Raw genomic sequence first — 19,513 nt, forward strand, 5'->3', positions numbered from 1 at the left:
GCTGTGACGTCATTTTTTATTTTTATGTGTTTTTTTTTAATTATTATGCCTAATTTGGTGAACGTTGGTGTTATGGAATTTCGCAAATTGTTTTTTGTTCGTGTACATTGGAAGGGTTCTCACTTTTCAAATTTATTTTATTTTACTTTTTTGTTTTTACAATAAAGCAAGATCAAATGATATTAGAAAAATGATCTTGTTTTATTGAAACTAGTAGATGGTTTTTTTCTTAATTTTTTAGTTATACAGAATTAATATTATAAAATAAAAATTATATTATATATAGCCAGCAGCATAGCTCGGACGTTAAGCTTCTGCTTACCGTCAAGAAGGTGCCGGGTTGTATCCCTGAATGAAAATGAATTTTTCAGAGTATGCTGTTGGTCAGACCTGGATTTGTGACTCCAGGTTGATCGTTTCCTATCAGAGTTTGCCAATTTTCTCTGATTTCATTGTTGAAACGGTTCCCGGAAAAAAAAATTGGCTAAAAATCCTTCCTACCTACTATGTCACCACTATTTGAAATTTGATGGATGTACAATAAAAAATTATGTACAATTCATAGATGTCTCGTTAATTTGCGAGTTTTTTCAGCGTCTCGCAATTCAACGACTTATAATAAAAAAAATGCTGCATTTGTATTTGTAATTGGCCAGGAAGGCGCATTGGGATTTACCTGTAAGGCCTTCCTGGTATATATGTAAAATTAAATTAAAAAAAAAAGTATATATATTTATTAGTACATGAGGTACTGCAGTACCCCAACCCAATCAGTGTTTGTATGAAGGAACTATTCATAGACGAGTACATGTACCGGTATGCTGGAAGGCGCTTCTCAAAAGCTAGTTGCTAAAAACTTTCAGTTTTTTTAACACTTGCAAAGTTATTTAGGGTTATTTTGAATATAATTTGGCAGGAGGTTCACTAAAAACTATATGTCATTATTTTTAAATACATTAATTAACATTTAATCTACATATTTATACAAAGTTGATACATTTCGAAATATATTCGACTGCATCGCAATTCTTTACTTCGAAAAATTAATAAAATAATTTAAAATGCATTTAATTATATACTTAACGCATTTTCTGCGTTTTATATAATTATCTAAAAATAAATAAATAATAAAAAAAACGAGAAAAAAAGATTAATATTTTTATTTATCGTTGAAAAAAATTTCATCGAGAGGGGGGGGGGCGCCCCCCACTTCACTTCAAGGTTGACAGAGAACCGGTTGATAAAAATTTGGAAGCATGCAATACCACCAAAAACATTTTCTACTAGCCGCCACTGATCTCAATTTGTACATATCCATGGCTCGGTAGATAAATATTGTATGTCCATTTTTGAATTCGTATCGAATTTTAAGTTTGTAGATGCTGGAATAATTCAGGTGTATCCTTTCAAGTTAAATTATGTGGTATACATAAATTACCTTGAAAGGAAAAACCGGAATTATTATATTCCAGCATCTACAAATTTAACGAATTCTAAAACGGACATACAATATATATATTGGGTGCAATTTTTTGTTTTATTATAAATAGTTCATCATGTGTCAAAAAATATATAATGGTGGTAAAAATATATACCACTCCCTCAAAAAATGATCAAAAATCCTTTCAAAAAATTAAATAAATACTACATAACAAATTTTATTACTGTTCAAGTGAAATTTCGTTCAAGTTTCATAACCATCCATAACCAATACAGATAGGGTCAAAAGCGTATTAATTGATTCCATTCGCAAACTCGCAAAGTTCCTCTGCAAAGAGAGAAGGAGGGAAGGTTGAGGGGGGGTGGGAGGGGAAGAGAGAGAGTAACCATTTGCGAATCGCAAGTACGTACATACGTACTAAAACAAAAAGGTTCGAAACTGCTGGAGTGGAGTATATTGATGAGTAGATGTTCGTTTCTAAACTTTGTGGTCAAGCTTGAACGTACGTACGTACGTTAGAACCCATTATCATTTGTAGGAAAACAACCGATGTTACACAATTTTTCACCCCCCCCCCCACCCACCCACCCTCAAACAAACACACCCCACACACATATATGTACATAGTATAGGTATATTTAAATGTATTATGCGTGTACATTGTTGTATTAAATGTGCTTTTCATTGGCGTGCAAACACGAACGATCGAATAATAGGATTTCAATTGATAGGATACCTTTCAATAACCGTGTGACGTGTTGAGTGGGTGGAGGGTGTAGGGGTTAGTTTGTAATTCAGCACAGGTGAAACACTACAATGTGCCCGTTTAATTTCGTATACAACAATCAATTTCCCGTGTGTGTGTGTTTCAGCTGAAATTGACATGCACAAGAGCGTTTCATATTTCAGTGGAAATTCGTCTGCAAAATCGAATGAATGAGAATTTCATCAATTGGATATACATATGTACACACAAACGATGATTATTACGTGTATTTTATCGGTTATTGTTATCAGTTGAATTAATCGTTTGTTTTTTTTGTTGCAGGTTAGTGTTTTACGTCTCTTTTAACGATCGAGATTACAGGTAAACATTTTTTTTATGTTTAAATTTTATTATTGAATGCTTTTTTTGACTACGGGTAGTTTGGTTTTCAACTACATACATATTTAATTTTAAAAGAATTTTTTGCCAAACATTTGAAAAACAAAAAATTCACATAAAAAGAAAAATTACACAAATAAGAAAAAAAAACATGAAACAAAACAAAAAGAACATTTTAAAATTGTAATGCAAAACAAATTAAGAAAAAAAAATATATTTCTTGAACGCATTAAAACTAAAATTCACAATGATTTTTAAATTAAACAGTTTACTCAGTTAATTTATTACTCTGTAAATACTTTTCTTGGACTCATCAAAAATGTCCATTATGTAAAATAAAACCAATCACGTCTTTTTAGCTTCACATAATCATTTCATTCTGCGTAATAGTGCAAAATATGTCGAACTGTCAAAATATACTGACAAGTTAATTGGAGTACTGGCGTTAAATTAAAAAAATACTGACCAATCGATGTGTACATATATAATTGATTATTTAATTACAGTCCGCTTGTCAGACCATTTATTATAATACCTAGCAAATAACATTTTAAGCTATTGGGCAATTAAATGCAATTAAAATATTAAACATGCATAAATATCTAAATTATACATGCATATGTAGATAAAATTGAAAATCGAAAACTTTTTAAATATTGTAAAACAAGTGAAGCGGGGATGTGTAGAGGGGTTTCCGAAATCGGTTAGAAAGACGCAGTGAGTAGCGATTGAGGTTGTTTATTGTTCTTGATCCGTCGACGAGCCAGCTCCGAACGAAGCACGGAACAAATCCGCCGAATATTTATACACAGCGTGTACTCTCAGGACAGAGAGATTATTGGTCGATGGATCAGTATTAATGTTAAATGGTAAGTTTTATTTTGAAGAATGGCCAGTATTACATTTTGATTGATTTGATCAACGTTAGATTGGTACGATATAGATAGACAATTCCATCCAACAGGCATTGCTATTTGTTCTGGCGAATGTATGTACGTCAGATTTTTATGGTGTCCATTTTTTATTTATACTGACATTTATTTATAAAATACTGACCAATTTATAGTAAAATACCGACTGAAAACTGATTTATATACTTCCCGAAATTGATTAAAATCCTGGCCATTTATTTTTTTTCCTTTTTTTAATTCAAAAAAAACTTTTACTTACTAGACATGAGAATTCGCAAGCTTTTACACATATTTACCAACGGAGCGGACTAGGGGTTAGCATATTATACTTTCGAACAGAGTGGTCACGGTTTCGAGTCCCACTGCTGGCCAGACCTTGGTTTGTGACTCCTGGTCGAACGTTTCTTATTAGTGTTTGCCAATTTTTCTGATTTTCATTGAAACGGTACCTGTAAAATTGGCATCTCCTTTCCTATCTCTCTTGCGAATCTCAAGTTAAACAGCATCTTGAAGTTGGCTAATTTGATTATAAAATGCTGCAAAACGTTTCTCCATATATGTCACTGTGGATGTTTGTATGAATTCGCATTGTATAAAATGCTTATGTACATATATTAATTGCCTATATTGTATAATAGCTGAACCCGGCATGCGTTGCAATGCCAGAATAAGGCATGCAATTCCTGTTCCCGTTCCCGTTTCAAGTGATGGTTGGAGTGAACTAACGTCTCTTCAACGCCGTGTTGTCATAAACCAACTGGTAACGTGGTTACCAACGAACACATCTCCTTAACTACACAATGGTGCTTCAAACTTTCGCGTCGGTAAAATCGTAATTATGAATATTATTATTAAGACGTTTTTTCTCGTTTGTTTTTCACAGCAAGTTTCCCAGACATGCATACAACAAATCCTGAAAGTTCCATCGTTATCGGTTGAGTGCTTTAAGAGCCTATACGAGACAGACATTCAATTTTATATATATGTATAGATGTATAAGTGCACTCATGGCTTTGTGGTGATCTGTATCTGTGTAATTAAATAAAAATGAATAAATTACACCCAATTCAAAATAAACCGCTTAAATCCAACAAAACATACATACATATAAGACGTAACAAACATCAGTTCCAGCAGACTAGAGTCGGTCGAAGTTGGCCACTGTCATATTGTAATTACTCGAGTCAAAGTCCTATCTTAAGTCTTAAGACTTTGGCCACGTACATTCATACACTATTCAGTCATATTAATATGTCCAAAGCTCGACGTCGGAGATTTATCGATGGTCCCGTTATGTGCAAGTGTTAACTCGAATTTCCCGAGCGTAATCCTGTAGCTCTCGGAAACTGAACATAAATTGTCGGTCACAATTCAAAGCGGCACACATTTTGTCATTTCGGTTTAAGTGTCACAATTCGCAACTGTGCGCTTGTAACCGATGTTTAAAACTAAGTAATTAGTCACAGCCGTTGCTCTGAGGTCGCGGTCTCGAACGAAAGATGTTGCCAAAACCCACCAGCCTACTTACTGCTCACTCCAAGAGATGCTGGGATTTCGCGAACGACTTCGCGCGTAATTATCAAAACGATCTCATCTCTTTTTCAGATGAAATATGTACGCACAGGGTGCTTGGAAAATATTAGACTTCCAATGCTACTACCACCGCTTTAATTTTTTTCATGACAACTGAACACATGACAGCCAGCAGCATAGCTCGGTCGGTAAGCTTCTGCCTAACACCGAGAGGCGCTGGGTTCGATCCCATGAGTATATATATATATATATATATATATATATATATATATATATATATATATATATATATATATATAATAAGCCAGCAGTTTGGCTTAGTGGTAGCGTATATATTTAGCACCACTGAGGTCAAAGGTTCGAGTCCTCGCCATCTGCTGGTTAGATTTGGGTGTTTTGTGACTCCAAATCGATCGTTTTTCTATCAGAGTTTGCCAATTTTATCTGATCATTGCTGAAACGGTTCCTGAAAATTGGTATTAGATCTAATCCTGTTGTCACCTGCCTGTGTATAATTTGTAATAATTATACACAGTAATCTGAAATCTATAGATATCTCTATAGACATCTCTATAATTATAAATTTCGTTAACGTACATCCGTCGCATTGGAGCAAATCTGTAATGGCGAGTGTATATTGATTTGTAACAATAAAAATAAAATAAAATAAAATATGTAGTGCTGCTGGTCAGATCTGGATATTTGTGACTCCAGGTCGATCGTTTCCTATCGGAGTTTGCCAATTTCTCTGATTTCATTGTTGAAACGGTTCCCGATCAAAAATTGTCAAAAAAACTTCCTACCTACTTTATCACCACTATTGGAGTATGATTAATGTACAGTAAAATTTATGTACAATTCATAGATGTCTCGTTAATTTGCGAGTTTTTCAGTGTTTATAAAGATATATTTATTATAAGTATTAATATGTTGTGTTTATTTATATAGTTAAATAAATAATTTATTATTATTTTAATTTAATATATTATTAAATTATTTATATATATTAGGAAGGCGCATTTGGGTTTACCAGTAAGGTCTTCCTGGTATAAAATGTAATAAATAAACACGACAGCTGAAATATGTACATAGCTTATTTATACTGCGCTGCTGGTCAGACTTGGATATTTATTGGCTAGCAGTATGGCTCGGTGATTGCGAAACATAAAGTTTAGAGAAGTTACCATTGTATCCTTGTATTTAGCCTTGCTTGACAGTGATCGATAACGGTGTATCGCATATTTGAAGAAATGCAGGAGACCCCCCCACAGCGTGTGAATGTTCGCTTACACGCTCCAAGGAGATGCCAATTTTACAGGTACCGTTTCAATGAAAATCAGAAAAATTGTGAAACTCTGAAAAGAAACGTTAGACCTGGAGCCACAAACCAAGGTCTGGCCAGCAGCGGGACTCTAGTGGGACTGGAACCCTTGACCACTCTGCTCGAAAGCATAATAGGAACGGGAATTGCATGCCTTATTCTGGTATTACAACGCATGCCGGGCTCAGCTAGTTATTAATACATTATTATTTCCATTGATCCGAATTACGATATAGTGCATAATTATGTACACAGGCTACTGGTAATCCTATAAACGACTGAGACTAGAAGCTGCAACTCAATGATTCAAGCGATAAGTGTATCGTTCATGAGCGGTTTACATTTGCGATGTCGGATCTTTTTGAAACACTCTGTAATTTATTATTATTATATGTATGTGTGTGTTTTTTTTTCTTGTTCTTTTCGAGTTTCGGTTCTATGTACATACTTCTCTTCCCCGTGGCGTGTTTCGTTTGAAGTTGGCGAAGTGAAACAATCAATTAGTGTACGCTGGAGAGGGAGGCGAGAGTGTATTTTTTTCAGCTTACAACCAGACTGTGTATATATCTCTTATAACGGCTCGTTTTCTTATATCTGTTGTTTGTTATCAATTATTTCGATCCCGTGGGGGCATTTTCTGCCGTCTGCTTCTTTCGTAACTCGTTTTGCTTAACGCTTTTATTTCGCCCCCGCCTACCCGCGAATGGGCGAGCGGAGAAATTTTTTCGCTTTTCATTTCGCCAATGAAAATTTTCGCGTTTTGGTCTAACGCCCGAAACGCTCACGTTGCAATCATTTATTTTCGGAGGGGGAAGCTGGGGCGGCGAAGACAGTGCAAATGGGGCGGGGGTGTTGAGGGGTGCGATTTTAGATTCGATTGTTTAGCTTAACGGGGATCACCGGCTGTAATTACTTTTAGGGAAAACGTCGACGAGAATATCTGCCAGAGTTCAGGCTTACTCTGCTAATCCTTCCATCAGAGGAGGATTGTTGCACTACGCTCTCTGTTTACCTGCCATGACCAATAAATATCTTCTCGTGTCCTTAAATAAATATAACGAAAAAAAATATAACCCATTGATATTCAATGTACATTGAAGTATCCAAATGTTGGTAAATGTCGGGTTTATAGATCTATTGATAACTGGCTTACCTCGATAAAATAAACGAATTTTTGTTATTAATCCACAAGAATAGTCAAAATATGATTTTTCTAAGTGGAATTTAATTTAATTCTCATATAAAGACAATTTAATATATTATCCCTATTAATTCAATTCAGATTCGTGTAAATACGAGTAAATACTAGTACGAGCTTTTAGCTCGCAGTTTTACTGATTTGAAATTCAGCACACTTTCAATTAACCCTTTTAAACGAAAACAAAAAATAGTGTCGTCAGAACACTATCTCAATAAACATGTTTCAATAGAAAAAACTCAATATAAAATAGTATTAACAGTGGGGAAAAATCCCAAGTGAAAATACGTACTTTTGATCCTTGATTTGAACTGGACGACTATTTAGAGAGATTTGAAAGCTGAAAAGTACTACAAATGAGAGATAAAATTCCCGACTATTGATTCCAATATTCATTTTGGAAAGAAAATTGACAGATTTTGAGACATCGACCGAAAAACACCAAGATATGTAGAAAAATCGCGCGATTTAAAAAACACATATAACTCCGAATCTCGAGCCAATCAACATTGTTTATTACCAGATTCGTATTTACTGGGCATAGATCTATAATAAAAGTCATATATACCGTCTCTGAACTATTTTTCGTGTCGAACAGTGTAATTAAACTCTAGCTTTATATCGGAGACATTAGATTACTTCAAAGTTAGCTAACCCCTGTATGTTGCTAAGATATCAAAGCGACCTGAAGAGTGGAAGTGGTTCAAAATCAGATCACAATTTTTTGGCGAGGAGGAATGTCACTGAAATAACCGAGTACAGTTAATAAAATTTTAAATTCATTAAACACTACTTCATTACAAAAATTCTATTACATTGCAAACTAGAGGGATAGGTGGGGAATAAAAAACATGCACTCACCTCTTCCGTTTTTATTATATAGGTAGAAATATATTATACAGCAAAAATATAGCTAATGCATTGGTGGGAAAATATAGCTAATGCATTGGTGGGAAAATATGCTAATGCATTTTCTATGAGTGCATTCGTACAAGTTATACGTGAAGACGACCATAGAGAGCTTTTCAACAATATTTCTACGTCGCAACTGTGCTGACATTTGCTGTGTGTATTATATATGGATCTGAGCGACAAAATGACAAAAAAAAATCAATTATATTATTATTTTTGTTGTTTTTATTAAAATTGCAATTTTTATATTTATTTACTAAGAAATATACAGGTATTAAGAACTATATCAAGCAAATAATATAACTTTAATCAGCATACTACAGTGGTATATTATTACTATAGATAAATTAAGGCCTTTCAGACTTTATTCGTTGATGGGATTTTGGCCTCATGCTGAGGAGCTTATGGGTCAACTTTGTTGATTTGAATAATATACTGCAAATTAAAACTAAAAGTTCATATTAAAATGTTTTGTATTATGTGGTCGTTTAAACAATTCCGTAAAGATAATGCCACCACTTATTCTTTCACTACTTTCCTTTTTTTTGAAAAACTGTTTTAAGGGTATGCTAGTTATTTTAAATAAAATCCAATATGAATGTATGTACATACATATATATTTGTATTATATATGCGTCATTGTGAAAAAATGTCGGCCACTTGACTTTTGGTCAACCAGAATTACGCCTCTCCAAATGTCCCAGAATAATAAAAAGGAGAGTGAAAAAGAATAGGAGAGGACTTTGTCGCACAACGGACCAGAATTGCCGAAATTAAATAATAAATAGAGTGTACGAACGTAAAATAGTTTACGAGGAACAACAGTAGAGAGCTTACATATGTATGTAGGTACCGAGCGCAACGTGCAAAAATAGCTTTATTTTGTCCAAAAACAAACCAAAATTACATTAAATAAAATACACTACAATTTTCCGTACGAAAAGGAAAAACGAATATTTCCCATGTTAAAAAAAGAACAATTTTGTCACATATGTACGTACGTACATTGTGTATAATGGTCAGTTCAACATCAAAGCCCGCGAAAAACAATACATCGAGACACAATATACGTACACAAATCGCAGATTGATATTGCAAATTTTCCTCGCATTCGAAATTGTATCGTGAAAGCGAGTACGTACCATGGGTGGAGGGAGGGAGGCTGTGATGTAGGAATTTTCACGGAAAATTGGCGCGGTACGTTTTTGTTTTGTTTCCGGGTCGGCACGTATAAACTCTACTGCGTATGGCGCCCGTAAAATAGCATATAGTCTCTGGTGCCCGACCCCTTCAGCCCTGTGGATATTTCATGAAAATTTTCCTGGGTCGAACCACCCAAGGGGTGGTTTTCCCCCCCGTCTGCCCATTTTCCAAATCCTTATCCGTCTCTCCATCCGCCACCTGAGGAAATTGTCTATAATCCCACGTACCTATGCGTCATTTTCCTCCCGTTTTTCCGGACAGACCCACCCCCTAGTCCTGTTCTTGTTTGTTTGCCATGTTTCACACGGTGAAATTAACCGAGTAGATGTTGCCCAAGCAAGGCATCTCTCTCACAAACGATCTTCCGCTTGCCACAACTATGCAAAGTTTGTCTTCAAATTACGTATGATGTCCGATGTATGTAAATAGAACTGTTTACGCTCCATATACGTCGCTTCTACCTTTCATGTTCCTAAACACACGAAAAAGTCAGACAACTTCATTAAAGACTTTCGAAATATAGTTGAAATATCTTGATTAGGTTATGTATAATCATTTTACCTAATGATAATGTTGCGTGAATGCTAAGAGGGGGTTACCATATCGGAATGAAGGATGCAGTGAGCATTATTAGTATAAGTGCAATAGTGTGTTCTTCACGGTAATTGGACTATTCGTCACATTGCGGTGGTCACAAAGACAATTTTTGCCATGAAAATCGCGAATACACAATATTTGGCACTCAAGTTCTCGTTAGTATGATGGGCTTTTCGGCTGCCAGATTTTATTTTTATTTTACATACATATTTTCACATACATATATACAAATATACCAGGAAGGCTTAACAAGTAAGCCCCAAATGCGCCTTCCTGCTCTACATAATTATTACATAGATACATGTAAATCTAAATATCTGACATCTATGGTCAGTATACATGTATTACAAACATCGTATTAAATTACTCTAACCCATTTATCTGGTAGTCTGCGCTCATCATTGTTTTCATGATTGATTGTGATTTATGAGTGAAATTTTGATTAACTCTCTTCCATTTGGGCCTTACAGGGATGTTTTGTATTTGTGGTTGTTTCTTACATATTTATTGAAACTGGCTGTAGGTGCAAGGCATTCCTTATGCTATATTTTTTTTATTTGATATTTTTACTCTATCTGTTATTATTAAATGCTATTTTTTATGTTTATGTATGGATGTATTTATGTTTATGTTCAAATGTTTTTTTTTTATGTATAATTGATGAGTATGTTATTTTCGTTATGTATTAATTTATGTTTAATTGTTATTTTGTTTTTTTTGCGTTATATTTTTTGACCATTGTGGCGCTTTAGGAATTCCTGTTATGCCACAATGGTCTGTTTAGAATAAAAATAAATAAATACGATAAATAACGATGAATAACTTTCATGTAACAATACGAATTTTATATTCGATAAACAACCACAGAGACATCTATGGTCAGCAATATGGCGAAACCTAAGATATAACAATAACTAAAGATTCGCAACAGAAAATTGGGAAGGAAACGCCAATTTTACAGGAATCGTTTCAATGAAAATCAGAAAAATTGGCAAATTCTGATAAGAAACGATCGACCTAGACAAATCAAGGTCTGACCAACAGCAAGACTTAGCGGGGATTCGAACTCGTAACATCAAGTACGAAATAATTCAACATTCACCACTAGACCACGCTGCTAGTTATGTTCTGTTATAGATATGTTCTGTTATAGAGATTTTAGTGACTTTGTGACCAGTAATCACCGAACCGTTCTTCACATCTCGAACGGCCAACTTCGAATGAATCCACGGAGAAATCCGTTGACCTTTTATGCTTAATGCATACTCAGCGCAGTGAATTCTATTAGTTGATTAGACGCGTGATCTCATTGGCTGCTGAGAGCAGCTCGCTCATAGGCTGTTGAGTCCCGATGGCTAATCAAACTATGACTACTGGTCAACCACTGAGTGTTACAATAATATAGGAATTTTGACAAAAGTTTTACAATATTACTACAAAACCATAACGATTGAAACAAACACAACTAAATACAAGGCTGTGGAGTCATTTAAAATCAACCGACTTATTTATGACTCCAATTTTCCATTTAAATCGTATTTGTCTATTTTTACTTAATGTGTTGGGTTAAATGCTTACAATGACGGACGGGATGTTTTATTTCAATTTCAGTTCTGGATCCCTGTTTTCAATTCCGATTCCCGACTCCTGTTTCAGTTCCGATTCCCGATCCTTGCAGATCTATACAAACGTTGTGTTTTTGTCTTTTTCTAATGTTTAGGTCAAATTGAGAGGAGGTCCGATATTTGACAAATTCATAACACCAAATGTTACGTAGTTTCATGCAGGTTGTAAAGTCGTGGCTTTTTATGGTCGGAGTCGGAGTAATTACAAATCGGGTGACTTCGCACTATTTTTATTTTTCTTACTTTTACTTACCTTTTCTTACTTTGAATTATTAAAAAACCTGTAAAACTAATGTTTTCGATGAGACCTACTTACCAATAACTGATGTATATACATATTTATGTATGTATGTATCAGTGGCGTGTCGTAAAAATCTATGTTTTTATCGCACAGCTTTACGTGTACGAGAGCAAGACACAAAGGGACTGGTGACGTCATACGGAGTCCTCTTGTATCCGGCTCGCGCACACTTTAGTAAAGCTGTGCCATATAAACAGGGAGATTTTCACTTCACGCCACTGCTGCCTATGTAGATTTGAAATGCAATATTTATGTGTTTGTTTTTACTCATGTAAAGGAGATGTTCAATATTTGACAAATTCGTACATTTTATCAGTTTCATATATTTATTTATTAAATTTTAATTTATACCAGGAAGGCTTAAATTTGCAGCATTTTATACAGTTCAGCGAAATATTAGAAAATCAGATAAATTGGCAAACTCTGATAGGAAACGATCGACTTGGAGACAATTATCCAAGGTCTGACCTGCAGAATTTAATATAACACTCGGAATAAATTCTTTTAAATTGAGTTCAGATCCGCGAGCTCGATCCCGTGATCGAAACGGGTGACCTCTCGGTGCTCAGTATCAACGCAACCGCCGAGCCACGCTGCTGGCACTCACACATTATTATACTATACATATTATACTGTAGGGAAAAGAAGTAAATTACAATATATTTTCTTCGGACATACTAGTGCCTTGGCATAAACTACATACATATATACGCTATAATTTCGCACTTTAGCATTTCTCAAAGATGATATACCGATCGAAACATTAGAAACTGACCTCGAGGCAATATTTCACCTTTACCTACATACTACTATCTAAGTTCCTTCCGAGAAGGTGTTATGTACGCGCAGCGCTAAAAAGTTTCGAATTCATTTCAAGAAAAAGTCATAAATTTATTCCGACCATATAAAAAGTTGTACTCGAGAGCGGTTTAATCGTGAAATATGAACTAGGATACGTTTGCATTAACGCGCGCGCACGCACAACGCCAAATTTAACGACGACCCCCCCCCCCCCCAGCCCCCCAAAAAAAGAATATAATAATAATAAAAGTTGTAATGCAAGAGAGCAGAGCTTTCCCGCTCGCATTCGAAACGGCAACTGCTAAAACAATTTCGCATTAAATTTTTATTGAATTATTACTCGGGAACGGTTGCGCTTTTAATCCCGAACATTTTCATCGCGGCGATGAAAAGCTCTCTCGCCGCAATTTTCACATTTTTCTTTTTGCGCGTTTCACATACATACATACGTTCGCGGGAGCTTTTTTTTTGTTATTATTTTCTTTCTCTATGCGCGGACACGGACTTTGTTTTTTCCGTCCCGATTGATGACGTTCATTTTCGCATATAATCGATGCACTTTGACGCGGTGTATGCGAATTTTCATTTTTTTTCCGTTAACAGTTCAGGTCTGTAGATTGATTGAAAACTTCCGGGAATGGCATATTCGATGATCGGCGTTGACAAAATTAGCATGCCATAACTGACGGCGTATTTAAAAAAAAAACATCGATTTATTTGATTCCCGGATATACGAAATGTCACCCAACCATACACTGAGACCATAGAGTATATACCTGTATAATAACTTTATACGAGATTGGAATGAAAAAAGTAAAAAAGAGTTGCAAAGGGGTGCTAGAAAAAGACGTATGAATAGCTAGCTGTCATCGCTCTGAATTGACACAAGATTATGATGAAAATTTTAATGTGTTCGTTAATGATTAAACTTTTCTACAATAGCTTCATTGTCGGAGACATACATAAGCTTACTTCAAAGTTAGATAACCCCCTATGTGGGTAAGATATCGAAACAAGCTGAAGATTGGAAGTGGTTTAAAATCAGATCACAAATTTTTGACATGCAGGAATGTCACTGAACTAACAGAGTGAAGCTAATGAAATGCTTGAGAAAACGAAAGGGTTGTTTGGGTTGGGATCATCATCATCTACAGCCGCTCACCATCCACTGCTGGATGAAGGCCTCTCCAACACGCTTCCAATCGTCTTTCTTTTTTCGCATCTCTTATCCATCTCACTCCACACATTTTCCTGATTTCGTCTACCTATATTTCCTACGGTCTTCCATTTACCCATTTGCATTCTCTCGGGTACCATTCTAGTACTTCTTTTGCCAACCTTTCGTCCATTCTTCTAGCCACGTGGCCCGCCCATTGCCATTTCAATCTCTTTACTTTATCCAATATATCCACTACTATTGTCATACTTCTCACACACGTATTCCGTTTCCTGTCTTTCCTCGTTATGCCGAGCATACATGCAGCGTTCCATACTTCTTTGAGTGCATTGGACTTTTTGTAGCATCTTAACATTCAATATCCAAGTTTCAAATCCATACGTCATCACTGGCAAAACGCATTGATCGAAGATCTTTTTCTTCAGGCGGATTGACATTTTAAATTTACATTTTTTTTATTTAAATACAACTTGGGTTGAGAGTTGATATATAAACTACACCCAAGGCTATTGTCGTTAGCTGTTTAAGCCTTTGCAGTCACTTCACCCAAAGTGCTGCCCCCTCATTCTGGGACGATCACCCGGCTGTCCACGTACAAATGAGCATGTCTCTTCATCAGTGGTCACGTTCACGATATCCTGCATTTTTGTAAGCTTTTAAAGATTGTAATGATTATTTTTTGAAATCTACATAATTTTCCATGCAAAAAAGCATACATATTGTAATGTGCATCGCTATTCAATGTAGTTCCCACAATCAAATTCACTTTCTCACATTCAACATTCAACAAGTCCATTAAAATTCCTGTTAAGGGATAGTCAGATAAGACAGGACTGCCGGACTTTGCCCAACCCAAGAATGCCGGACTTTGCCTGACCCAAAAGATAAAAATCATTTATATATATCACGATTCGATCAAATAAGTTAGTCATCACCATTGAGACTCCGAGAGTGGTAGTCATTAATATCGTCCCACCAGTGACGGTCAGCACAGCAGCATAGCAAAGTGAACCAAAGTTAATTAGTGTTACAAAGTTCTACGTATATCATTTTAAATTCGTCATCGTTCAATAATTAAATATGCAGTTTTTTAAGATATCTACCAATAACATAAATGCAACGTCGTTTTTATGATAATAAAGAAATCTTGGTTTGTTAACCAAGTAATTTAAAAAATATATGCACATCTCTTCCGTATTATATTAGTCCATTCGTTCAGTTGATACAAAGTGAGCACCGTTTAAAAAATGCGCATTGTTAGCGTATTATTAAATTTATTTGAATAAAAAAAAATAATATTCAACGATATCTGATTTGAAACTGATTTGTTTTCGATGCTCCCACCCAAACGTTACATATATATAGTTACAAAGTCTCTTTCGCAATTACATATGTATTAGATTTCTAACTATATTGTTGTATATAATAAACGTTGCTCTCATCAATTCGAATTATATGTAGTCCCAGACGACGCCAGGCACATCCCCTAGTTATATAATACTGCATTGCTTCAAGTGTTCTTTGTACTCTTAAGTAGCATCGTGATTATTGCCTCGTTCCGGTTACAAATCACAATCTGAATTAAGCCTCGTATATTAGCGTTTAATCCAGAGGGAATTATGCATGTCTCTTGTGCTATTTCTACTCTTTGTTTATATTATAAGTATACATATTTGCATACAATGTAACTTATGTAGATGGAATTTTATAGACCGTCGTTTTATTATGCGTTCGTTCGCTTTTGATCTGCGATGCGCGAAAACTTACGACTCTAAATAAAACAGTTTTGGAATATGTACCTACATATACATATTTCATGCCGCTCGCGAAATAGGAAACCAAAACTTCGTAACGGAGTATAAAGTTAAGTACTTCTTCTATACTTCAAGTGCAGAAGCCTCTCGAGTCGCTTTCGCAAAAAACTTTATGCAATATTTGTTGTTTCTTTATTTTACTCTTTGCACTTTGTCTTTTTGCAAGCCATCTCCCAGTGCGCACTTTGAAGTAGACCTAGGCTACTTGCATAATAAATATCGCAAACAAATTATTCCGTTTAAAATATGAATATATCCATTGCCACTTTTCCTTTGAAATATTCTCACATCATCAACTACTCATGTATCATATGCTTGATGAGTGACTTTGTTGCGCGACCAGATCAAATGTATGCAGTTGTATGGAGCATGCCACACCGGGAAACCTGCGGGTTGCCCGAGGCATTAAGTCATTCGAAAAATGAGATCAGTTGGTCTGGTCACGGTGATTTCATTTCTCGAGTGACCAGCATGATCACTCAAAATATAAAGCGTTGTATTGAGATGCGCCACACTTGGTGATTAGTTGCCGACGGCCACATAGTAAAAAAGTATGAGCGTGTGAAACTGTATCGTCATATATTGAAAACTCTTCATTGTCGCTTTTGGTTGTCCGAGCTGAGTGACCAAGAGTGGTAACAAGCAACTAAGCTTGGCCAACAAAGTCACTCGTAAGTCACCCACCTGGTGTGACTTGAGTGGCTCCAAGATTTTTTTTATTTTTTATTATTTGCCACAGTGACATTACAGAATACTCCACCGCGTCACTGTGACCAGACATATAAGCATAATACAAATACTCATAAGAAAATTAGCGAGACTATGTTATAGATAATAATTTTTTGAAATCATATTCAAATAGTGGTGACATATTGGATAGGATGGTTTTTGCCAATTTGATGGAGAAACCTCTTCAACAATGAAATCAGATAAATTGGCAAACTCTGATAGGAAACGATCAACTTGGAGTTACAAATATCCAAGTCCGACCAGCAGCATTTAGATTATACTCGGAATAAATTATTTTCAATCGAGGTCAGCTCATGGGATGGAACCCGGTGACCTCTCGGTGGTTTAGTATCAACGCAACCACCGAACCACGCTGCTGGCTAGATGTGTTTTAGAAAGGATCAGAGCTCTTTAATGTTTTTGTTTTTACTAACCTCTTATACGTTTCACATGGTTTTCGTGTAAGCGGTCATTTTTTATATCCCTTATCTCTTATCCGATCGTTTTCATACTTTGCCATATTGCTCATTTTGGTCATCAATATAAGTTAAGGTATCATCCGCAATTACGATGGTGAAAAAATATCGTATTAGAGACGTTTGAAAATACTGCATCGTATTACACGGTGACGTTTATCTGTCACATTCATCATTCACATCGGTAGTTTCATTACTTTTCGCCCTGCTATCTCGCTGTCAAATTTTAATTATTTAAACGCCTATAACTTTATCTTTTTTCACTCTATATTTTATAAAATTTGCTTTATAGGTTCTCGTTATCTCTAATATATAAATATGTATAGTTTTGTGGAGGCTTGCTGAGCCAACGGTCTTGGGTGTTGCCTCACCGGCCTTTATGCAGGGTGGCAACACTGTTCAGTGAATCTGACAGAATGACGTTTAACCCATAACCTCAAATCAAAACAAACTTTCTAACCAATACAGGCTTAATATATGTACACAGATCAAACAGTGATAGTTTTATGTTTAGTTATTAGTTATCAGCTGATTTAAAAGTTCTTCTCCGGTTATATAACTAGTAAACTAAAATTTTTAAAATAACCCTGGTAAAAAAATCTTTTTTAAATAGTAACCTTTTATTCCAACTTTCATCTGCCCGAGAAACGCCATGCAACGTCGGTTATTTTGTAAATAGTTCTATGTATGTATATTAATTGAAACTTGATTTCTATACAAATTTACACCGTGGAACTTTGTATAGAAAGTTCATAAATTGAATACCTTTTATTCAACTTATCCATTGTGAATATTCAAATTTAAAAAAAATACACCTAGAATTCAAACACCGTAAATTTACTAGAAGTGAATATTTTATAAAATTATTACCTCAATTCAAATTAATTGATCGGGCGTGAAACGGGCACCGTCAGTACCAGAACTCTTCCTCGAGTTTCTTTTGCACGTTTAATTAAAACTCAGCAGGATTTTCACCTGTGTAGAAGGGGGAGTGGAAGTGGAGGCGAAGAACTTCTCCCACACCGTCCCAAGAGCAGATGTCCTCTTGATTAGACGTCTCTGCGGTCCCAGGTCTCGAAGGCTTAAGCGGCGAAGGCTTGAATTAATGAAGCCTTCCCATCTTACCTCGAGTGCATCTCAATCGGGAGCTCGATTGCACCAGCATCCCGCTCTTCGATGGGGAGAGAGGTGCAGGTAACGGGATGCGTTTAATCAGACCTTGGTCACCCCATCCCCTGCACATCGACAACGAGATCTTCATCAGCTAAAACGTTGTCTGAATTAATTAACGAGTCTTCGACTGATTCACATAATGGTCTGGTCTATAATTGCATCAATCGAAATTCATCAACTCAAGTTGCTTATTTTAATATTACTGAACTTGTTAATACATACCTTAGGGCGAAAACACACGGAGTGGTATGTGGTACGTGTTTTTTTTTAAGATACTTATAAACATGAGAAAGAACGCAACACCCCTAGCCCATATACATGGTACACAGTCCCAAAAATCACCCCCTGGCGTGCTTTCGGTGACATTTTATCCTTAATTGACGGTGATCGATAACAGTGAATCCCATATTTGAAGAAATGTAGTAGAAGCTTGTCGGTTGCAAATGGATATGCATATACGTGCGATCTCCCAAACATATGCATTCTGCACTTGCATATACACCCGAATTCGTTTGGGGGAACATCTACTTTTACGGTCACAGCAGGAAGTTAAGGACACATGACGTCCCATACCACTCAGTGTGTTTTCGCCCTTACTGTACTAAAACAAATCTGCTAGCCACTGTGCTTGACGCCAAGCATCTAGTTAAAAATGTGCGTTTTAAATTAAAATAATGCAGAATTTGAGAGGCTAATTATTTCAATTAGCTATAAAATCATTTTATGAAGTATTTAACGTCGAATAATATAAAATAATTGCAAGAAATAAAAAAAATAAAGGGTGAAACAAAGGCGTCATTCCAAGGCGGATATCATTCGAGCGCGGCGCGTACTGAATTCCTCCTTACTCTTGCATCTGTAAGGTACGTGTACAGGGGGCTTCCCGCGAAAACAAATATTTCTGCTGATATTGATGAATGTTTTTATTTTGTAATGACATAATTCGAATCATAGAGATTTTGATGAGGAATGCATAAAATATGAAGACCCTGCATTTAATATATTTGGAGAAATAAAATAAAATATTAGTCCTGGTCACTCGCTATCCATCGCAGTGCGGCATGTTTCAATATTATCCCAAAATTGCACTTTCCCAAAGTTGGAAAATTTGTCTTTCGATAAATAAACGGTCTATGATGGTGTTTCTAACTACAACAAATACAAAAGGTTCGGCCAGCAGCGGGTCTCTAGTGGGA

At 35.6% G+C, this 19,513-nt stretch overlaps 1 protein-coding gene across 4 annotated transcripts in view; it reads left to right on the forward strand.

Annotated features, from left to right (window-relative positions):
• Positions 1–19,513, forward strand: part of LOC143915053 (protein turtle-like) — a 373,910-nt gene that overhangs the window by 277,921 nt on the left and 76,476 nt on the right. For 2 of the 4 annotated variants that reach the window (XM_077435466.1, XM_077435468.1), the window contains one exon: positions 2,490–2,528. The exons of the other annotated variants lie outside the window; for them this stretch is intronic. The gene's annotated coding sequence lies outside the window, so the exon portion shown is untranslated. Of the gene's footprint in view, positions 1–2,489; positions 2,529–19,513 lie in introns of those variants that run through there. 4 annotated transcript variants of the gene reach the window in all.

This window comes from Arctopsyche grandis, chromosome 8, assembly GCF_051622035.1.
Source record: "Arctopsyche grandis isolate Sample6627 chromosome 8, ASM5162203v2, whole genome shotgun sequence".
NCBI classification, from domain to species: Eukaryota; Metazoa; Arthropoda; class Insecta; order Trichoptera; family Hydropsychidae; genus Arctopsyche; species Arctopsyche grandis.